The sequence below is a fragment of the Oryctolagus cuniculus genome, chromosome 5, assembly GCF_964237555.1.
Source record: "Oryctolagus cuniculus chromosome 5, mOryCun1.1, whole genome shotgun sequence".
Classification (NCBI taxonomy): domain Eukaryota; kingdom Metazoa; phylum Chordata; class Mammalia; order Lagomorpha; family Leporidae; genus Oryctolagus; species Oryctolagus cuniculus.
In genome coordinates this window covers 36,896,307-36,921,269 of record NC_091436.1, presented here as the reverse complement: position 1 = coordinate 36,921,269, position 24,963 = coordinate 36,896,307, and positions in this window count along the sequence as shown.

Here is a 24,963-nt window from a genome sequence, read left to right as displayed (position 1 = left end):
GCTCCAGACTTCTCTATCCCATACAAGTTTTTCTGTAAAGATTTAATGGAGTGTGGAATGAAACCAACAGTATGTGAATCTATTATCAACCAGAATTCTGAACATGACAATCTTTAGAGTCCATGTGTTATTGGTGAACAAATTGGTGTCCTGTTTTATTGCAACTTCCTTTTTTTATAGTTTTTTCTTTTGACAGGCAGAGTGGACAGTGAGAGAGAGATAGAGAGAGAAAGGTCTTCCTTTTTTCTGTTGGTTCACCCCGCAATGGCCGCTGTGGTCAGCATGCTGCGGCCAGCGCTCTGCAGCCGGCGCACTGCGCTGATCCAAAGCCAGGAGCCAGGTGCCTCTCCTGGTCTCCCATGTGGGTGCAGGGCTCAAGCACTTGGGCCATCCTCCACTGCCTTCCCAGGCCACAGCAGAGAGCTGGACTGGAAGAGGAGCAACCGGGACAGAACCAGTGCCCCAACCGGGACTAGAACCTGGTGTGCTGGCGCCACAGGTGGGAGATTAGCTTATTGAGCCACAGCACAGGCCGAAACTTCCTATCTTGACACTGAATTATTTGAATCAATGGCCATAAAGTATTTTGGTTCTACACTTCTTAGAATACTTAAAGGGTGAGTAAGTTTTTTTTTTTTTTTTTTTTTTTTTTTTGACAGGCAGAGTGGACAGTGAGAGAGAGAGACAGAGAGAGACAGAGAGAGAAAGGTCTTCCTTTGCCATTGGTTCACCCTCCAATGGCCGCCGCTGCAGCCGGCGCACCGTGCTGATCCGATGGCAGGAGCCAGGAGCCAGGTGCTTTTCCTGGTCTCCCATGGGGTGCAGGGCCCAAGCACCTGGGCCATCCTCCACTGCACTCGCTGGCCATAGCAGAGAGCTGGCCTGGAAGAGGGGCAACCGGGACAGAATCCGGCGCCCCGACCGGGACTAGAACCCGGTGTGCCGGTGCCGCAAGGTGGAGGATTAGCCTATTGAGCCACGGCGCCGGCCCAAGGGTGAGTAAGTTTTTAAAGTGATTTATTTTAGGCATTTGAAAGGCATAGTAGCCGAGAGAGAAAGATGGAGACAAAGAGAAAAAGAGATCTTCCATCCAATGGTTCACTCCTCAAATGGTCGAAACAGGGCTGGGACAGAACAAAGCCAGGAGCCCAGAGTTCCATATGGGTTTTCCACATGGGTAGCAGAGAGCCAAGTCCTTGAGCCATCTTCCATTGCTTTTCCAAGTGCATTAGCAGAGAGCTGGATGAGAAGCAGAGGACCTGGGACTTGAACTGGCACTCCCATATGGGAGCCTGTGTGGCAAGTGGTGACTTAACCTGCTGTGTCAAAATGTTAGCTACCATTTTTTTTTCAGTAGTGTCTCTCTCAGTGCCATGGTCTGAATGTTCAGACCACCTAAAATTTTTACATTTACTGTAACCTGCAAAGTGATGCTATTAAAAGGCTAGTCATTGGGTGCTCACTTTGGCAGCACATATACTAAGAAAAAAGAAAAAAGAGAAAGATAGAAAGAAGGAAGGAAGGAAAGAAAGAAGGAAAGAAAGAAGGAAGGAAGGTGGGTCTTTGGAAGGTAAGGCATTCAATCATGTAGGCTCTGCCCTCCAGATTGGGATTAATGCTCTGACAAAAGAGGCTTGAGGGAATTTGTCTGCCTCTTGCACCTCATGAAGATGCAGCTAGAGAGAGCCATCTTTGAAGCAGAGAGAAAGCCTTCACCTGCCACTAAATCCGCTGGTGCCTTCCCAGCCTCCAGAACTGTGCACAATTCCTTTCTGTTTGGAGTAATCTCCCCAGTCTAGGATATCTTGTTATATGAGAAGCACCCTCCTATGGGCTGGCTCTCAGTTTGAATGTTCTACAAAGGCTCTATCCTATGGGCTTGGTCCCTAGGGAAACGTTATTGGGAAGTGCTGGAACCATTAGGGGATGGATTGAGTGGGAGCACACTCACTGGTAGTGTGTCCTCAGAAGGGACATCTTCTGCGACATGTGTTCTCACAAGAGAGAAAAATCCGAGTTTGGGTCCACACACTCTCCGCATGCTGGCTTACCATGTGATCCTTCCTTCACATACTCTCCACCATCTGCCATCTACATTGGGCCCCTCACCAGAGCCAAAGCCTGTACCAACCATGCCATTTGGACGTGAATCTTCAAAACTGTAAACTAAATAAACTTCTTCTTCATTTATAAGTAGTTTATCTCAGTTGTAGTAAAAATGAGCCCAAAAGGACTGAGACCCTCAGTGTTTTGCATTCTGATGTGCTTTGCAGGACAGAGTGGAGTTGTGTCGGGCTGCTTGGGTACTATATAGCACCTGAATTTTTTGATCAGCTAAGTGGAAGAGATTGCCACTGATCGGTCATTCACATTGGTGGAGATTCCAAATCACCTAAGCGCCTGACATGATAAGTTCTGTTGGTGATATGAAAATTCACTTATGCCCATATTACAACAAGCCATAATTTTCCATGTGCCACAGAGAAGGGGCTTGTCAGTCACTGTTTTGGAGTAAGACACAGCACAGAAGATTGCAACTTCAGCCTGAAACAGCTTAGTAGCCCATGGCCATCATATTTCACCTTGACCTAGATTTGTGATTGCAAATCCCTTCACTAAAGTGTACTCTTAGCAAATCTTCAAGTAGACCTCCAAATTATCAGTGTTTTACCATAAAGTTAATGTAAATGTCTTGCCAAGGTAAAGATCGAAACTACTCTTCTTGAACCACCATGACCACTTAAGAGGGAGCTCAATTTATTGCACACTGCTATGAATGGCAGCTCCTCTCCCATTTGTGTATGCTAACTGCTAAGGTGACAGTATTGGGAGATAGACCTCTGGGAAGTGATTATTTTAGGAAGGTAGAGCCCTGGTGAATGGGATCCATGCCTCTATAAGAGAAACCAGTGAGATCACCTACTCTTTCCACCATGTGAAGACATGTGAACAAGGAGACAGCATCTGTGACCAAGGTAGTGGGCCCTCCTAAAACACCAATTCTGCTAGCCTTCAGAACTACTAGAAATAATGTTCTTTTGTCTCTAATCCACCAGTCTTTAAGGTATTTTGTTAAAGGAGCTTTGCTATTTGATTACTGAGGAAGGAGGAAGGGAAGGTCTCCAAGCAGAACGGGAAGACTTTATGGGTGGGCAGCATGTGCTTGTTTCTGCTTGCCTTCCACTTAGGAGCTAAATTAAGCAGGATGTGGTTGGTCACCTGGTTTTTAGCTATGTTGCATTGTCCTGGGAATCAGTTTCTTTGCACTGTAATTGAGACATTAAGTATTATTTTATAAACACACAAAAAGAAGTCTCTCTCTAGATAAATATTAGTAGAGCAAGGATTTTTGGGGATACTAATTAATACCTTAAATTTATGTAGATCTTATTGATTCTATCCTTTAAAAGATACTATTTTATGTAACTTGACATGGCAGCTAACATGTTAAAACCATAGAAATTCACATTCAGTGACAGTAGTATTCCCACAACAGGAAACAATTATGGTCAGCAATGTGGGAGTAGAGTCATCCCCAAATTAGCTGACTACAGTGGATTGAGTTTGCATCTGGCTAATAAACTATTCCAGAATGATTCTGGGAATGCATGGAAGCATTTGACAGTGTGGTGATGTTGTTCTGTCTTTCGAGCATCAGCTGGCAGTGCTTCACCCAGGCACTTACAATGACATCATCTTGTGGATGGACAATTTGTGGACCAAGAAGATCTAAGATTGCCTGGGTTGAAAGGAAATGCCACAGACACTCATGTCTTGGTCCCTGATGACTAAACTGTGATTTTTTTAAAACAGGTCCCAGGGGCTGAAAAACAGTTGGCTTTGACCCAGGTCTACACCCTCCACCCCTGAACTGTTTCAAGGAAAAGTTGGACACATCTGCATATCTCATACTTCCCCACATATCCCTGATACATTACAGAAAAAAAAATTGACATGACAGGAAATGTTCTTTAATGTGTGTATTGTAACATGACTACGATGCAAAGTTTAATTTTAAGCAGCCATGAAAATGAGACAAGAAACAACCAGTGCTTACACTGCCAGTCAAAACCATTCAATACTATTATGAGACATCAGACTTATTTTAACATATATTTACCAAGAAGAGTGTTTATATTTCAGTGACCAACAATGTGGCATCTTACAAAGAATCTGGAATTAGCATCAGACGGACCCAGATTCAAATTATGATTTTGCCATTTAAGAGTTGTGTGCAATTGAATGACAAACTTAAACCAAACTTCAGATGCTTCCTCTGTTGAAAAGAAAATAATGACATTTATTTTTAAGTGTATTGTTATATATGTACTTATTTGAGAGAGAGAGCCAGAGAGAGAGAGAGAGAGACAGAGACAGAGACAGAGACAGAGAAACTTTCATCCAATGGTTTACTCCCCAAATGCTTGCAATGTCCAGGGCTGGGCCAAGGCCTGAGCCAGAAATTCAATCCAGATTTACCACATGGGTGGCAATTATATGAGCCATCACTGCTGTCTCCCAGTTTCTCCACTGGAAGAACCCTGGCATCAGAAGCCAGAACCAGGAATCAAACCCAGGCACTGGTATGGGATGTGACCATCTTAACCACTAGGCTAAACACCCACTCCCAGTGATAATTTTTTTAACAGCTAAACTGATGTGATCAACTATGAACTATTCATAATAGTGAAAATGTAAAACAACCTGTTTCCTGTTCCAGTTGTATTCATCTACTATTGTCACATCAATGCAAAAATCCATCTCCAAATGTACTGCTTTTCAACAGCCAGCACTTGCTCAAATTCTCATGGATCTACAGGTTAACTGGCTAATAACTGAGCTTGACTGATACAGACTAAGCCAAAGTGGGAAGTTCTGGGTCGGTGAGGCTTGGCTCCAAGGTTCAATTTGGGCTTAGATTTATTCCATATTCACTTATTTGGTGTCTCATGCTTAAAGGACAGCACTATCTGTGATGAATTGTCAAATCACAGAAGCAAACTGATTAGGGAAAGGAAAATCAGAATCTATGTTTTCATAAAATAAGTTCCATGGCCAACCTCAGTATCAACAGAGTTAGAAAGTCTTCCACAATAGGAGAGGATAGATATAAATACTGCCATACAGTAATCTAACCTATCGCAATAACTAAGAAGTAAGTACTTTAATGATTACAGCATTCACAGGATGATAGGCTATTTATCTATTTTAAAATTGCAATGAGAAAAGATGACTGATTTAGTCATCTTTTTATAATCTATTTTCAAAGGAAAAAGTAAACTATAAAAAGACACATGCATGGGAAGTTATAGGAAGATTTTGGGACAAAATATTAGCTAAGTGGTTACCTTTGAGGAGTGGAATATTTGATAATTTTTATTTTTCCCTTTTATATGCTTTCTTGTGTTTTCCTTGTCAGATGAATTGATTATGTATTATTTTTGTCATTTTTAACAGTTAAAAAAACTTGTTTCTTCAACTTTGAAAAAGCCTAAACTCTTATTTAGAGAAACAGTACCACCTCATAAATATAGCTCAAATGAGAAAAGAAATGTCAAAGCATAGTGTAAATTATTCCAAACATAAAGAATCTTAACAAATAATTTGGTTTATTTCTCAAATGTCAGTATTTAATATTTAAACATCTCTTGCTGGGAAGATGAAAAATGTCTGTATCTCATTTTCATTCTCACAAGGTAGTTTACTGAGTATAAAATTGTACCTTGACATTTATTTTCTTTCAGAGCTTGGAAGATATTATTCTGGCTTTCATTGTTGTTGAAAAGTTTGCTTCAGTTTAATCTTCATTTGTTTGAAGTTATTTTATCTTGTATCTCTTTTAATATCTTCTTTTTGTCTTTGATGTCCTAATATTTCACTCTGATGTTCTACACTATACATGTATGTGTCACTATGCTTGGTATTGGTTAGACTTCCTAAAGCTAAATATTAGCATCAATCAACAATAAGAAAGTCCTGAATCATTAACTCTTTGAATGTTTCCTTATTTCCATTATATCTCTCTGCTTCTAAAATTGTAATTATCTTTTCCATTTTTGGTTTTGCTTAACTATATTTCATATGTTCAACTCTTCCTCCTTATAGCATATTCTGAGTAATGCCTTTACTTAGAGATTCAAAATATAGTTGTTTGTTCAAATTGACCTAGTGGTTTCTGAAAAATCAGTTGTCCTTCTTTATCACTTTGATATCCTCTTACTTTCTTGAAATATGTGGCTGTTATTTATTTCATAGTGCGTACACATATTTCTAAAAATTCAAAATATTTTGAGTTGCATTTGGCAGTTTGGCTTTTCTGGCAACCCTGATTCATTTTTGCTCATATGGCGTCAGCCTCCTGATAATGTTTTTGTAAGGTTATTGAACAGGGATGTCACCTTTGGGTGGCTTTTTGGACTTTTTCTTTGCTCTTACATCTTCCTTGCACAGCCTTCAGCTGTCTCTGCTCTGCTCATGTCACTCTGGGCCACAAGTATGGCAGACAGCCTCAGGGCCAACAATGGCTTTATGACCTGTCTACTTGCCAGATTCATGCCTTCTTGTCATTTCTGCCCATCAAGATTTCCTTGACTCTTTCATCAGACAAACAACACAAAAATATATTACTTTACAAAAATATTTCCAGTATTTTTATTTATTCTATTTTGGAAGGTTTTTTTTTTTTTTTCTGCACAACTATCCCACCACATTTTCAGAAATAAAAATGCTTAGTCATCTTTTAAATTATCTTCTACTTTCATGAATGCTCTTCATGGATGTGTGTCATGTTATGCAAGTAGAAATACCTGATACCTGATGCAGGTAACTGATGCAAATATTTTTAAAAAGAAGAAACAAGTGGAACCAATTATATAATCTCATGGTTTAAAGTCTTTGAAAACTACAAACCATTCTAGAAACATAGAACATTACTATTTCCTCAAGGGATTTGGAAGTCTTGTTTGCTAAGCTTTGATTTTACTACAAATGTCATTAAGTACAGACTTTAACACAGTGAAATTTGTTAATATCTGGGAAAACTAAAAAGTTGAAATTTTACTAAATGTCAATAATTTATGCATAAATTGATTTTTAAAAATATATGGCAACTGGAAGAGAGAGTGCATTAGATATTAGACCACTAAACTTTGGCTGTGTTGTATTTTGACTTCACTGTTTGCACACAAGAAAATGACAATTTGATGGGCATTTTTATCCTCCACATTATTTAGGGAAAGTTTTTTGTGCGCTATATGAATGAGCACATATGATAGAGGGAAACAAAGTACAATTCATTCTAGAAACTCCTAAATTTTCGCAAAATATTTTGAGACTAGATCCTAGAGAAAGATTTGAGGCATAGTAATTTATTTCAGTTTTAATATGCTATTTATTACCTGACAATAAAAAAGCTACCTCCACAGATTTTTATGGTTTTATAAGGGTAAATTCGGAATATTTGTAAAACCAATCATTTAAACCTAAAAAAATGAATTTTTCATATGCAGTTATTGGTGTGTGAATAGTCCTTTTTTTTTTTTTTAAAAAAAAAGCTATTGATGAAGATTCCTGAGAATAGAGCAGACATGTTTTGTGTGTGAGTGTGTGTGTGTGTGTTGTGTCTACTTGTGTATTTACACTTGTTTGTGGCTCACATATTTTGTGGTTGAATTATCCAAAGTTTATTCCCCCTCTTCTGATGAAAATTTGCATTCCAACTCCATTGCCATGTGAAGTTCTGTGTGGTTTGCTTTTTCTTGCATCTGAAAATAATTTGAGAGAAACAGAAACATAAAATTTGATTTGGCCTGGAAAATCTTTTCTTCATTTCTTTTTAAAATGTGACCAGTCCAGCCATTTCTATATAAGGATAAAGAGTCAAAGACAGGCTAATCCATGAAAAATGTGGACCTGAAGCCTTCTTCAAACCTGATATTTGGACAAACCAATCCCAAAATATCCAAGACTTATTCCTTGGCTCAGGGTTGCTACATCACAGGAATAACTCTTTCCTATTATTGGCAGTTCTTTTGCTTGTTCACACTCTGCCATTAAGGTTTTCTTCTCAATATCTTCTTGGGAAGACTGAACTTAACTAGAATGAACACTGTACTCCTGAAGTCACAAGGGGTACAAGTCAAAGTTCTTTCATTTTGCTGCATCATTACAAAGTATTTAAGCCTGGAAGTTTTCACTGCAAAATTAGGTCAAAAATAGAAAGCATTGTGTAAACTATGGACTACACAATTCAACAAAATGTCACCCACACATATTTACAAAATTTTTAAAACTGGTATGTGTTTATAAAAAAATTCACATGCTGGGAGCCGGTGTTGTGGCATAGTGGGTTAAGCCAACACCTGCAACATATGGGCGCTGATTTCAGTCTTGGCTATTTTACTTCCAAACCAGAGGTCTTCTAATGCACCTGGGAAAGCAGTGGAAGGATGGCCCAAGTATTTAAACCCCTGCCACCTGTATAGGAGAACTGAATGAAAGTCTTCATTAGTGTTTGAACCTTAATGAATATGGATATTTTGGATTATATATATATATTATCATTTTACGTATTTATTTTGAGAGACAACATTTTATCAGACTAAGTCTCCATGAACTTGAATTTTAATTCTGTTTTTTACCATCTACTAATGAAGGGTTGATATTTCTTTAATTACAGCCCCCAAAATGCAATTATACTAACACTTTGTATTGTTTCATGCTTTATTGTGGTGGTTCATAGAAAATTCATTTGCTCTATGTCCCTTACAATATGTAGAGAACTATACAGTTTTTAGAAATGAGTTTGTGTTGGTAGTATCATAAATTAGATGCTTGCCTTGAAGACCCCAAAATTGCTGGATCTGGCAGAGAGTGAGTGCCTGCTCTGCCTGATATGGAAAATGAGCACAACATGTGGTAGTGACAGAACAGTGAAAGCAAGGCTTGGTTAGGAATCGTGTCATTTGCGGGTTTCTCTGTATCAGATTCTCTCATGTAAAAGCGTATTATGCTAATTGTAGATAATTCTTTTAAATCTCCAGCTTCCAATAAGCATGAATTCATCGTAGCAAATGCCTCATAAAATTATTTACCAAATAACTAAGTATAATTTTCCTCAACTCAACCTTTTTACATTGTCATGCTCAGTCAATTCAGTTCTAAATTTTTCTTATAAAATGAAAATTTCCAGACTTCTCACCTCTAGTATATAACCCTCTGATTTTTCATCTGACATAATCTAGTTTTCATTAAAAACTCTAGGAAGTCCCCTTAATTTATTAGAAGTTGTGTATTGTTCCTATTCTTTATTCTTCTGCAACAGAAGTGTGTGTGTGTGTGTGTGTTTTTGTTGTTGTTTTGTTTTGTTTTGTTTTTGTCTAGCCAAAGGTTGCTGCCTTCTTGTACCTTCAAGTAATACCTTCTGTGGACTTAAATTCTTAGAAGTTTTTTGAAATACGTTATGAAACAGTCTCCACTAGACCACAAACATTCCTATCCATCACAGTGCAAGCTATACTCAAGTCTCATGAACAGCCTACCTATTTAAATGACCCAGGGGAGAGCTCTGATAGTGGTTTATCTATGGAATTCTGGGCTATGCCATTTCAGGCAGACCAATTACATTTTCTGTTTTGAGAGACATTTATCTTGACCACTCTGGTTGAATGTTTTGAAGAAAACGTCATTTCTCAAGCTGCAAACATCCTAGTGAATATTAGAATCCATATTGGAATCGTATGCATAGCTACCATAGGACACAGATTGCTCAGAAAAGCCGAGGTCATCGCTCCATCTGGAGGACAGACAGGCTGTCCATAGTGAATGAACTTCTCCATTGCAGTCAAACAAGGCTGATAAGAATATTTTAGGTGGAAACAAGTATTGTTGGCTTACCATTATTACTAAAGTTTCTAAGGATATGTTTTATAAATAATTGACTCAACTTGGGTAATGGGCTCAACAACCTGATCCACTAAGAAGCAAAGTTTTCTAAAGCAAAACTGAGTTGTTATTAGCAGATAAATGGAAATGAGGCTGAAAAATCCAAATAGTTTTCCAGTCCTTTTACTTTTATTTATTTTGTTTTTTTTATGTCAGAGCCAGTGAGATATAATCATGAAAAATGATGACCTTTTCCCATAGGTGCTGATTATTTGAAATATTTGAGCCCTTCCTTCCTTCCTTCCTCCCTCCTTCCCTCCCTCCCTTCTTTCCTTCCTTTGCTAACATCAGGTCACATGGTCATTCCAAAGCATAATACTGAGTACTGCTTCAGTTCAAGTTAACAATTGACACCCAGAACCAAATCACACAACAAATATTTTTCATAAATTTTTTCCATTTTCTAGCTTGTTATTTGGGTATTTAGATATTTGTATAGAATATTTTATTTAAAAATAGTAAAAGAGCTTTTAAATCTAAGAATACATTTCCCATTTCTAGGATACAGTTTTGAAAACTCTGTATTTTGCTGTACTAAAATAATAATAGAGTTAGAAAAACATTTCAATTAATTTTTTTGATGATCTAGAACTATTAATTTATTTCTTTTGCTCCTGCTCGTTCTCATATTGAACAAAAACATATTTGGGCTATTAAAATTGGTCAAAATTTATATGATGACATTGAATATATATATATTCTATAATATAATATATATATTAAAGTGATTTCCCCCCAAAAATGCTAGGAGTTTTATATTTTAGGTAAACAAGTTAGAGAGCTTTTATGATATGGCACAAAATCTTTCCCAAAGGCTGTTGTGGTTTGTTTTAGATATTATGTTTCCCCTGCTGCCATTCAGTCCTTCATAAATTTAGTGAAAATTTTTGTTTCTTTTTTATTTTTAATAATATAAAGAGAACAGATTTCATGTAATTCATAGGTACAGGTCAGAGAAGATAACCATACTACCTCTCCTCCTCCTTACCGTCCCTCAATGCCCCTGCACCTTCCTTTCTTTTAATGTTTTCCTTAGATTTTTTTTAACTTTTGTTTAGTAAATATAAATTTCCAAAGTACAGTTTATGGATTACAATGGCTTCCCCCCTCCATAACTTCCCTCCCTCCTGCACCCCTCCCATCTCCTGCTCCCTCTCCCATTCCATTCACATCAAGATTCATTTTCAATTCTCTTTATATACAGAAGTTCAATTTAGTATATATTAAGTAAAGATTTCATCAGTTTGCACCCACACAGAAACACAAAGTGTAAAATACTGTTTCAGTACTAGTTACAGCATTACTTCACATTGGACAACACACTAAGGACAGATACCACATGAGGAGTAAGTACACAGTGACTCCAGTTATTGACTTAACAATTTGACAATCTTATTTATGGCGTCAGTAATCTCCCTAGGCTCTAGTCATGAGTTGCCAAGGCTCTGGAAGCCTTTTGAGTTTGCTGATTTCAATCTTATTCAGACAGGGTCATAGTCAAAGTGGAAGTTCTCTCCTCCCTTCAGAGAAAGGTACCTCCTTTTTTGATGGCCCTGTTCTTTCCACTGGGATTTCACTCGCAGAGATTTCATTTAGGTCTTTTTTTTTTTTCCAGAGTGTCTTGGCTTCCTATGCCTAAAATACTCTCATGGGCTCTTCAGCCAGATCTGAATGCCTTAAGGGCTAATTCTGAGGCCAGAGTGCTATTTAGGACATCTGCCATTCTATGAGTCTGCTGTGTATCCCTCTTCCCATGATGGATTGTTCTCTCCCTTTTTGATTCTATCAGTTAGTATTAGCAGACACTAGTCTTGTTTGTGTGATCCCTTTGACTCTTAGACCTATCAGTGTGATCAACTGTGAACTGAAGTTGATCACTTGGACTAGTGAGATGGCATTGGGATATGCCACCTTGATGGGATTGAATTGGAATCCCCTGGCACGTTTCTAACTCCACCATTTGGGGCAAGTCAGCTTTGAGCATGTCCCAAATTGTACATCTCCTCCCTCTCTTATTCCCACTCTTATATTTAACAGAGATCACTTTTCAGTTAAATTTAAACACCTAAGAATAATTGTGTTAATTACAGAGTTCAACCAATAGTACTAGAACAAAAAAAAATACTAAAAGGGATAAAGTATTACATTGTACATCAACAGTCAGGACAAGGGCTGATCAAGTCACTGTTTCTCATAGTGTCCATTTCACTTCAACAGGTTTCCCCTTTGGTGCTCAGTTAGTTGTCACCAATCAGGGAGAACATATGATATTTGTCCTTTTGGGACTGGCTTAATTCACTCAGCATAATGTTTTCCAGATTCCTCCATTTTGTTTTCCTTAGATTTTTACAAATACATGCTTTCAATCTACTCTATAATCACAAGCTTAATTCACGAGGAACCATAATATTCAACAAGTTAGAAGTAGGCAGAGCACGTCACACAGGAGGATAAACAAGGGGTAAACACAACAATCATATCACAAGATGTCATCATTGACTGAAAGTCCAAATATTGACTGAACTTGCCATATTATCATCAGGTGGGTAAGTGCTACTTCTACATTGAGGGGAGGGCTTATCTGTGTCTATGCACTACTCATCTACTAGAAGCCTTCCAAAGTTAATACACTATAGTTGATTACAATTGTGATAATTCCCAATATATCCAAGTATTTATATAAAGGAGTCATGTTATACTCAAATAATAAAGTCAATGATAGTGATTTCAAACCATCTCTTTAAAATAAAAATGCTCATAGAGGGAGATGGGGAAGTTTGATCGAAGTTGTCAGTAAGAAGAGAATTTTCCTGAGAAGAGGGAAAAGATATATAGCCAAAGATGCATAGATCTAACAAGAGAAATAGACTAGTCTACAATTATAGTTGAACACGGCAGTATCACCTCTGAGTAACTAGTAAAAAAAACTAGAGAAAAAAAAATCAGCAAGATATAGAGTTCAGCCGGCGCCGCGGCTCAATAGGCTAATCCTCCACCTAGCGGCGCCGGCACACCGGGTTCTAGACCTGGTCGGGGCACCGGATTCTGTCCCGGTTGCCCCTCTTCCAGGCCAGCTCTCTGCTGTGGCCCAGGAGTGCAGTGGAGGATGGCCCAAGTGCTAGGGCCCTGCACCCCATGGGAGACCAGAGAAGCACCTGGCTCCTGCCATTGGATCAGCGTGGTGCGCCGGCTGCAGCGTGCCAGCCATGGCGGCCATTGGAGGGTGAACCAATGGCAAAAGGAAGACCTTTCTCTCTGTCTGTCTCTCTCACTATCCACTCTGCCTGTCAAAAAAAAAAAAAAAAAAAAGATATAGAGTTCAGCAATTCCACTAACCTGCAGGTTTCAATGAACATTTGTAGAAAATGCCATCTAATAAAAACATAGTACACATTATTTTCAAGCACTTATGGAATGTTTACCAAGATAGAACATATCTTGGATGTGAAAGAAAATGCAACACATTTAAAATCATTGAAATCAGGGCCAACGTTGTGGCACAGTGGGTAAAGCTGTCACTAGTGATGCTGGCACCCAGATGGGCATGGGTTCCTGTCTTGGCTGCTCCATTTCAATCCAGCTCTCTGCTCTCGACCTGAGAAAGCAGCAGATGATGGCCCACATACCTGGGCTCTTGCCATCCGCATGGGAGACCCGGAAGAAGCTCCTGGCTCCTGACTTTGTTCTGGCCCAGAACTGGCCATTGCAACTATAAGGACAGTGAACCAGCAGTTTGAGGATTTCTCTCTCTCTCTCTCTCTCTCTCTCTCTCTCTCTCTCTCTCTCTCTCTCTCTCTCCCTCTCTCTGTCTTTCTCTTTCTCCCCCTCTTTCTAATTCTGACTTTCAAAATAAGTAAATCAATATTTTTAAAAAATGATTGAAATAATGAGAAGTTTATTTTCTGACCAAAATACACTCAAAATAGATGCCACTAACAAAAAGATAACAGGAAAGTTTTTCAACCATTTGTAAATTTAAAAAATACATTTTTAAATAGTGCAAGGATCAAAGAGGAATTCTCAAGGAAAGTAAAAATATATTAAATGAAATACAAAAAAAGACATATCAAAAATTGTGGAATGTAGCAAAGCAATTCTGAGTGAAGTTTATAATACCAAATATTTATTTGAAAGCAGAAAATGTCTCAAATCAATGATCTAAGTTCCCACCTCAAGAACCTAGAAGCTCTTTCATATTAGTTTGATGAAGTTCATATTAACCTGATACTAAAACAAAGCAAAAACAGAACAAAAACTAAAAATGCAACCAATATCATTCATGAATATAGTCAAAAACTCCTTTTAAAAAAAGAGCAAATAGGGACCTGTGCTGTGGCATAGTAGGCTAAGCCTCTTCCTCAGTGCCAGCACACCATGTGGGTACTGGTTCAAGTCCCAGCTGCTCCTCTTCTGATCTAGCTCTCTGCTGTGGCCTGGGAAAGCAGTGGAAGATGGCCCCAGTGCTTGCGCCCCTGCACCAGTGTGGGAGACTTGGAAGAAACTCCTAGTTCCTGGTTTGGATTGGTCCAGCTCCAGCCATTTGAGCCATCTGGGGAGTGAACCAATGAATGGAAGACTTCTCTCTCTCTCTCTCTCTAACTCTAAATCTCAAATAAATAAATAAAATATAAAAAAGCAAATAGAGTTTGGGAGTACTAAAAATACTCATATACCATGACCAAGCACAGTTTATTTTAGGGATGCAATGTTAGTTCAATATTTGAAAAAATCAACCTATGTAATTTACCATATTGATAAATAAGAAGAAAAACCTCCTGGTAATATCAATTGATGTAGAAAAAGTATTTGACAAAATTCAACACCCATTCATAATAAAACTCGCAGAAAATTAGAAATAAAGGAGAACTTCTAGAACTTGATAAAGAACGTCTATGACTAACATAAGATTATTAATACTGAGTGCTTTCCACATAAGATCAGAAACAAGCCAAGGATGTCCCTTCTCTGTACTCCCATTCAAATAGTGCAGACAGCTACAGTCAGTACAATACGGTAGAATAAGGAAATAAAAATCATACAGGGGGCTGGCATTGTGGTGTGGTGGGTAAAGCCACTACCTACAGTGCCGGCATCCCATATGGATGCTGGTTCGAGTCTCAGCTGCTCCGCTTTTGATCTTGCTCTCTGCTATGCCCTGGGAAAGCAGTGGAAGATGGTCCAAGTACTTGGGCTCCTGTACCCACGTGGGAGACCCGAAAAAAGTTTCCGGCTCCTGGCTTTGGATGGGCACAGTTCTGACCATTGTGGCCATCTGGGGAGTGAACCAGCAGATGGAAGGTCTCTCTCTCTCTCTCTCTCTCTCTCCCTCTAACTCTTTCTTTCAAATAAATAAGTAAATCTTTAAAAAGCATACAGATTACTAAAAACTTAAGACTGTTTGTATTTGTATTGAAATGAGTTTGTAGAAATATGTCAATGAATCCACACAAAAAATGATTAGATCTAACCAGTAATTTCAATACATTGCAGGCTACAATGTAAGCATAGAAAAGTTAATTGTGATTTTTAGACTTAGCAATGAACAAATGAACAACAAAGTAAAAAAAAAAAAGTACCATGCTATTTGTGATCACTCACAGAATGGAAATATTTGGGTATAAATCTACTGAGCATGTAAGGATGTTTTTGCTGAAAAATACAAAATGCTGACAAAAGGAACAGAGGAGATATAAAAAAGGAAAACCCACATTCTTGGACTGAAAGATGCAACATAGTAAATATGGCAGTTTTCCCCAATTCTTATACAAGTTTAACATCATTTCTGTCAATGCCCAAGCAAAAATTTGTGTAGATTAAGACAAGATTGCCATAAAATTTACATGGAGAGGCAAAGGAATTGGAATAGCTAAAATAATTTTTTAAAGTGGAATGAAAGATTCACCTGATTTCAAGACTTATATAGAGACAGTAATTAAGACTATGTGACTTAATTGTAGGTATATATACAGAGATAAATGGAATAGAATAAACAACACAGAAATAGAGTCAAACATTGATGCCCACCTGGTTTTTTGAGAAAGGAACAAAAACAATGCAATGTAGAAAAGATAATTTTCACCACAAATGGAGATGAAACCATTGTATCTCCATAGGGAAAATAACTGAACTCAACCAATCGTCATATTTTATATAAAATATAAGTAAAAAGGAAGCTTATATAAAATATAAGTCAAAATTTTGGATATGAAGCTGCAAATGTTTCAAAAAAATAAAGAGCAAATCTTAGAGATCTAGAGCTATTCAGAGTTTTCAGAATTTTTTACAAAAAAAAAATGTTTCAAAAAGAAAACAATAATACTGGGCTTGGTCAAGACTTTCCAAACTCTTGCTCTATAAAAGACCCAATTAAGATGTTCAAAAGATAAGCTACACACTGTAAAAAAATTTAGACAACATATTTAACAACATTTAAACAACATATTTTAACTAAAATAACTCTTACTGGGTCTGGCTTATTTCACTAAGCATAATGGTCTCCAGTTGCCTCCATTTGTTGCAAAAGACAGGATTTCATTCTTTTTTTATGGCTGAGTGGTATTCTATCAGGTACATAAATATTATATTTTCTCTGATTTGTGGCAGTTAATATATAGAATACACACACAAAGAAAAAATAAACAAAAATAAATGTGTAAGAGTGAAACTGATGTGTTATGAAGTGACTATTGTTTATAGTCCTTGTCTATATTTCTGGTGAACAGTGCTCTTTCTACTTTTTACTTGTTGAATACTATATTTAGCTTAAGCCTGTGATTATAAAATGAATTGAAAGTATGTTACCACAAAAATTAAAAGAAAAAAAAGAAAGGAAGGGAGAATGTGGTCAGGAGGTAGGACAGCAGAGAAGTATTATTATGTTCTTAGAATTTTATCTATAAAATACATGAAGTTTTTTTCTTTATTTCAATAATAAAATAAAATAATAACTCATCATAGTTAACAATAAAAAAAAAAACAAAGAATTCAATTAGAAAATAGACAAAAGATCTAAACAGATATCATTCTGGGGCCAGCGTTGTGATGTAATGGGTAAAGCTGCTGCCTGCGAGGCTGGCATCCCATATGGACACCAGTTCAAGTCCTGACTGCTCCACTACTGATCCAGTTCCCTGCTAATTCACCTGAGAAAGCAGTGGAAAATGGACCAAGTGCATGGGCCCCTGCACCCAAGCCGGAGACCTGGAAGAAGCTCCTGACTCCTGGCTTTGGCCAGGCCCTGCCTCAGGCATTGCAGTCATTTGAGAAGTTAACCAGTGGATGGAAGATCTCTTTCTTTCCCTCTGTCTCTTCTCTTTCTCTGTAACCTTGACTTTCTAAGAAATAAATAAGTCTCTCTTCTTTTAAAAAAAGAATATCTTTCTAAAGAAGATATACAGTTATCAAGTAAGCTCATGAAAATATGTTCAACATCATTTGCCAACAAGGGAATACAAATTAAAATCACAGTGAGATAGAGCTCTACACTCACCAGAATGGCCAAAATAAAAAAATAATGACAACCCAAATGCTGGCAAAAATGTGAAGAAACTACTGTGGGAATTAAATGATGCAACTATTCTGAAAAATGGTTTTGAGTTTCTTTAAAAAAATCAAACATGCAACTATAATGGGATACAAATCAACAATTGCAATCTTTGCCATTTATCTCAGATAAATGAAAATTTATGTTCGCACAAAAACCTGTATACAAATGTTCCTAACAATTTTATGTATAACATAAACTATAAGGAGAAAAAGCAAACAAAATAGATGTTCTCTTGGGTTAAAACTGAACTGTGATATATTCATACACTGGAATATAACCAAGCAATGAATCAATGAACTATTATTGTTACACCAGATAACTTGGATGAATCTCCAAAGAATTATGAGTAAAAAAAGAGATAAATCACAAATGGTTATCTATGTAGCAATTTTAAAATGATGACATTTTGCAAAGGGAAAACAGGTTAATGGCTGGCAGTAGGTAAGAGCTGGTTAAGAAGGGTGAAGAATGGGGAAGAGGAAGAGAGCAGGGTGGGAGAAAAAGAATAACATTAGAGACGCCCGTGGTGATGGAAGTGTGCTGCATAACGACTGTACCAATATCAGTATCTTGGATGTGATATTGTACTGTAGGTTTGTAAAATGTTACCATTGGGAAGGCTGAAAAAAGGAATCTCTACATTCTTCCTTCCAATTGCCTGGAAACCTATTAATTCAAAATAAAAAGTTTAGTAAAGTTATCAAAATAGAGTTTATACCATCAAATTTAAATATGAAATTATTTATTTTTAAATATTTGAAGTGAAAATCTTTCTCCCTGGGAGTATTTTTAGTTAGAATACTATCCACCTAAAATAATATAATTTCTTGCCATCAGTTACTCCTATCAACTTGGATTAGAGAAAATATTTCAATACAATTTTAAAAGTCATTACATTCTAAGATGATTCAGTGATAGATAATGGATTTGTATTCAATCATTATACAATTATAACAACTTATGGCATACTTTCTGCAAGAAATATAACTATTACTATTGTGTTGTTTGCTAACAAATATATAAGTATTTACAATGCTGCTATATTTTTTGTAAAAATGATAAATAATGAAAAGCGATTGATATTAAATAATGTCCAACAGATTCTTGTAGAACTCCACTTGTAGTATGGTAGACTTTTTAAAAGATTTATTTTATTTATTTGTAAGACAGAGTTACAGAGAGAGATAGGTTTTCCATCCGCTGATTCACTCCCCAAATGGTCGCAATGGCCAGAGGTGGGCCTGTTCAAAGCCAGGAGCTAGGAGCTTCTTTCAGATCTCCATGTGGGTGCAGGAACTCAAGGATGTGGACCATCCTCCACTGCTTTCTTAGGTGCATTAACAAGGAGCTGGATGGAAGAGGAGCAGCTGGGACTCAAACAGGCGCCCATATGGAATGCTGGTGCTGCAGGCCAAGACTTTAACCCACTGCGCCACAGTGCCACCCCTATGTGGTAGACTTTTTTACAGAAAGTAAATTTTGTGAACTTGAGCATTACCAATGATAAGCCTATAATTTTGGCCTCAAGAGATTTCAAATTCACAAGTTATTTTATAAAAGCAGTGATTAAATCTAATGTTTGGGCCAAATTACAGAAAGACAATAAGAACAGACAATATAGGCCAGCGCTGTGGCTCATAGGCTAATCCTCTGCCTGTAGCGCCAGCACCCTGGATTCTAGTCCTGGTCGGGGCACCGGATGCTGTCCTGGTTGCTCCTCTTCCAGTCCAGCTCTCTGCTGTGGCCTGGAGGGAGGGCAGTGGAGGATGGCCCGACTCTTTGGGCTCTGCACCCGCATGGGAGACCAGGAGAAGCGCCTGGCTCCTGGCTTCAGATCAGCGTAGTTCGCCGGCCGCAGAGGCCATTGTGGGGTGAAGCAATAGAAAAGGAAGACCTTTCTCTCTGTCTCTCTCTCTCACTGTCCACTCTGCCTGTCAAAAAATAAAAATAAAAATAAATAAAAAAAAAAACCAGACAATATAGATCCTGATTACTGGATAGGATGATTACTATTGACACCGAGTGATAAAATGGAATGAACACATTTTGATCCTCTATAGAAATAAGATAATAAGATAATAAAAGAATGTGAAAAAATTACAGTACATTCCTAAATTTGAGCTTTTATAAATAATTATTGTGACACAATGACATCGGCACATCCAATTTTCTATTGGAAAAAATATTTTTGTATTTCTAACAATATTAAAAGAAATATAATTTTCAGTGTTGATTGGGAAAAGGGCACTTTCGCACACAGTTGGAAAGAATCCTAATTACAATAGAATATTTGGAGAAGAATTTGGTAATAAATATTAAAATATAAAATTTTCATAAAACTTTGACTCAGTAAGGCTCTTATAGGAATGTGATCTAAATAAACAATTGTGTGACTGCATATACATAAACCAGTATGTTCACTTAGCACCATATATGATGATAAATACCTAGAAATAATCAGTAATAGATGATTGGATGAACTATGTTATACTCACATTTAGTTATAATTAGGTGTGCAAATTATTGAGCAATTGATATAACAAACTGAATGGTGATTGTGTGAAACTATGTTGCTATTGTGGATTAAGGGACTTTTTGTTAACTTTGGAAAAACAGATTTTCTAACATTAATGATGTTGGTCAGATTGGTTTTACAAAGCACCACTTGAAATGTCATTGATAAGAATGTTTGATGAGCCCTTTCATTATAAAACAAATGTACCAATGGCTGTCAACATCTACCACCATTCAAAATATGAAATTATGCTTTCTCTCATCAAATTATAGGACTAGAATAAATGCTGCAGTTTATTTTTATTCAACCTACATTACAGAGATGAGGAAAGAAGAATCAAAGAGAGCAAAATATACTCTGTCACACCTATTAAGTCTTAGACTGAAAGTGATATATACATCCACAACTAAGCATAGGCAGTGTCCAAGTTGGAAAATTCCTGTGGCCATGACTTCCATATAATCTATCACAGTTATAGTAAGTAATATCTCTTCATCAGCATTTACCTATAGCTGCATAGGAGATCACTTATAATAGCTGAAAAAGGAGGAAAAGAACAAAGCATGGCTTATAAAGTCATGGCTCAGTACGGAAATGGAAATACAAATGGACTGGGACTTCACTATAGCCCGTCTCAGTGGTGGCCTTGAAAGACAGAGGTGGGAGGAAATCTTCCCATTTGGGTGAGATTCAGGTGGCACAAGTTATCTTCACCTTCTTTTTTAGGAGAATGGAATAAACTAAGATTGTAATATATGTAAATTTATGGGTGACAAATAGCTTGGGAAGAGAAAGATGCAAATATCAGCAATAAGGAAGTCTGGGATTATGATATGAGGATGGACCAATAGGAGTAGGCTCAGAGTGTCAAGATCTTTGTATTGCATGCTAGTGTCCCAAGGAAGAACATCTACCCTAGAAAAGGCATTGAAAAAGCCAAGTCATCAAAGTAGACAGCAAGCCAACCAGTCAACTCCAGCCATCCTCTGATAGTAGAGACTCCAATATTTGAACAATGAGCACATGAACAGAGTAACCACAGAGTTAGAGATGTAGATTTACATGGGTCTAACCATAAAAACCCCATTCTTAAGGCTTATATAACTTCTGCCACTGCCAGTTATCTAAGAACTAGCAACAGAACCCATCACAAAGCCCCAAATACAGCACTGTCCCTTCAGAGAGATCAATCAGCCACCTGGTGGCAAATTGAATAATGTTAGCCTTGTTCAATCTTGAAGGGGTAGCAATTCATTTTGAATGAACACTTTCTGCATTTATGTATACTCTAGATATGGGCCTGCCTTTCCTGTCCGAAGATCTTCAGATGGCTCCATTACCCATGGGATTAGAGCTCAATCTATCAGCATTGAATCTAACATTCCACCAGACTTAGGCAATCATCCTTAGCCTAGGGCAATTCCATATCCCCCAGACACCACCCCCAGACATCTGGCAGTCTGGGGACACTTTTTTGGTTGACATGAATAGGAGAATACTACTGACATCTAGTGGCTAGAGGCCCAGGTTGCTACCAAACAATCTATAATGCACAGGGCAGCCCACTTTAATAAACAATCTGGTCAAAAACATAAATATGCCTCTGTTCAAAAACTCTGAACCAAGAGCAACTTCCATACTGTTCCCTTAGTGGTTATACTAATTTAAATTCCCAACACTGTACAAGGGTTCTCTTTTCTCCATGGTCTTGCCAACAATATTATCTCTTGTCTTCTTTGATAGTGCCCATCCTAACAGGTGTGAGGTGACATGACATTGTGGTTTTAATTTGCTATGTCAGATTTCTGTTTTTTTTTTTTTCATTTTTCTTCTTGTATATCAGTTTATACCATGAGTGATACTGGCCAAAGTTAAGGACCAGTGTCAAGTGCTAACTGAACAACAAATGGATAACCTTACCAATCATAGCCAGTTGAACTTATTAGTTGAATTCTTTTCTAAAAAGTTTATTAAATATTTCTTAAGCACATAAACGCAGACTATTCCCTCAAATGCAAATTCCTCATCAGAGAATAGATATAATTGGTACAGTGTCTTCTCAAATGCTTAATAAAATTCACCAGTAAGACATCTAAGCCCAGTATTTGTCTTGGAAGGAGATTTTTGATTATGAATTTTATGTACTATTCAATATTTTTCTTTCCTTTCTGTCAATTTGATTTGCTATGTTTCTAAAAGAAAAAGTTTATCCCTTTCATCTAAACTGCTCAATTTGTTTCTTAAAAATTGTATTTCATTTTTCTCTTATATAACCAAATATATATCTGATATCATTAACTTTTTTTTTTTTTTTGGACAGGCAGAGTTAAACAGTGAGAGAGAGAAACAGAGAGAGGGTTATAGACAGTGAAAGAGAGACAGAGAGAAAGGTCTTCCTTCCGTTGGTTCACTCCCCTATTGGCTGCCACGACCTGCACTGCACCGATCCAAAGCCAGGAGCTGGGTACTTCCTCCCAGTCTCCCATGCGGGCCATCCTCCACTGCCCTCCCGGGCCACAGCAGAGAGCTGGACTAGAAGAGGAGCAACTGGGGCTAATACCCGGCGGCCCCCCAACCAGGACTAGAACCCGAGGTGCTGGCGCCGCAGGCAGAGGATTAGCCAAGTGAGCCATGGCGCCAGCCAATCACTAACTCTGAACCAGAACAACTTCCTCTAGCCTGTTTTGTAATATATATCTGTTGATTGATACTTTTGCAGTCAATTTGTGTATTTTTCTTTCCTTAGTTTGAAGACGTTGTTCCACTGTCATCTCATTTTCATTGCTTCTGGTAAGATGTAAGCCTTCTTTCTTATTGCTAATCTCCTGTAGTTAATATGCAGTATTCACTTTCATTTCTTGCTTTTTCAAATGTTCTGTTTAACTTGGGTTTTCAGTAGTTTAATATAATGTGCCTGGGACTCCTGCCTCCTGCTTTGCTGGATTTTTACTTAGATTCTGGTAATTACAGGTGTTTTTTTTTTTTTTAATAAAGCTTTGAAATTTTCCAACTATTTTTTTTTTAAAAAAGATTTATTTGTTTATTTTAAAGGCAAAGTTGCAGAGAGAGAGAGAGAGAGAGAGAGAAAGAGGGAGAGACAGAGAGAGATTCAGTTTTCAAATGGTCCCTACTGGCCAAAGCTGGGCCAGTCTGAAGCCAGGAGCCAGGAGCTTCTTTCAGGTCCCCAATGTGGGTGCAGGGGCCCACGCACTTAGGCCATCTTCCACTGCTTTCTCAGGGAATCATTAGCAGAGGGCTGGATTGGAAGTGGAAAATCTGGGACATGAATTGGCACCCATAAAGGATGCTGGTGTCTCAGGTGGTAGCTTTACCAGCTACGATACAGCACTGGCCTCCAAATGTTTCTTTTAATTTTTTTTCCTCCTAATACTCTTCTTTGCCTAGATCTCTGCTTCTACAAATGCTAGTTCATTTGCTTTTCTTTTCCATGTCACTCTTGCTCTGCTTTATATTTATAAAATAATTTAATGTCAGATTTGCTCATAGTTAGTAATATTTCTGATAGAAAAATAGCAAAATATCAAATAACAGTTACATCAACAACTCATATCAATCACATATAAAGGCAATTTTCTCTTTTCCTTTTTAAACTTACACCCCATTTTTTTTTTTATGTCTTATTTTGTTAGCCATGACTTGTAGCCTTTATCAATCAGCTGTAAGGATGAAAAACATCCTTGTCTTTATCTTAAAGAGAAAATATTTAAAATCTCGTGATTAGTCATGCTGTTTGCTAAGGTTATTAAAATATATTTTCAATTGTATTCAGGGATTTTCATAATTTTGATGGAATTACTATTTTAATTGGATTTTAAAATGTATGCTTCTATTAATAAATAAAATCCCAACTATTGGGAAAATACAGAGCAGTCATTGGTCACTAATCTTATTTTCCAAATATTTCAAATTGTCCCCATTTCTGAGGAGATGTAGGATTTCACTTTATTGCCCCCTAGAAGACAGGTTGGTTATGACTTGCTTTAGTTTACGAAACATAAGCAAAAGAGATACATGCCTCTTATGGGAAGGAATTTCCAGAGCCTGTGTGGTTTGCTCACCAATTTCTCTTCTTCTGACACAGTGGTTTTGCTTGTGTGGAGGAGAAGCATCCAGGAACCAAGATCCCTCAGTCTCCTTGCCAATGTTGTATGGATGGGTAACAGGAGTAAAAATTTAGTTCTTATCATGGTAAACTAATCCCATATTATGCTTATACATACAAGATAATCTAGCTTATTCCTTATTTTCCTTTACATGCTAAACTTTTCTTTCAATTAAGATACTTCCACTTGATATAACATATTATTATGACTTTTTATTCCATAGTTTTAAATTTTATGCTACAAATCTGTGCTACAAATCCTTGCGTTGATAATATCATAACCTAGTTTTAATATGCTTTGAGCCCCTAGAAACAAAACCCGGTAAGCAACACAACACAGTTTAGAAAATATTGTATTTTAAAATAACATTTATTTCAAAAAGTAGAATGGGTGAAAGAAAAATAACTGAACATACAGATTCTGTCCTCAGAGGATAAGAGTGAGTCAGTTTATTAGAGGAAATTTTCCCAAAGGTAATTCTAGATGGGCCATGTGAGCTTAGGAAAAAATAATTTTTTTTCTAAAAGGAGTAATCTCAAAAGGCTTTGTGGAAAAGGTGACACTTAAACTGGGGGTAAAGGATAAACAGAATAGTGATATGAAAATTTTAGTCAATGACATTAGATATACCATGAGAAATGGATAAGAAGATACATGCAGGATCTTCAAAAACTCACGGCAAATGTGCATAATAAGAAATATGTGCATGGATTTCAAAAAAGTTTTGCACCAATGCAAGTTTATCTTTTTTTAAAAAAGATTTATTTATTTATTTTAAAGTCAGAATTACAGAGAGGCAGAGGCAGAGAGAGAGAGAGAGAGAGAGAGAGAGAGAG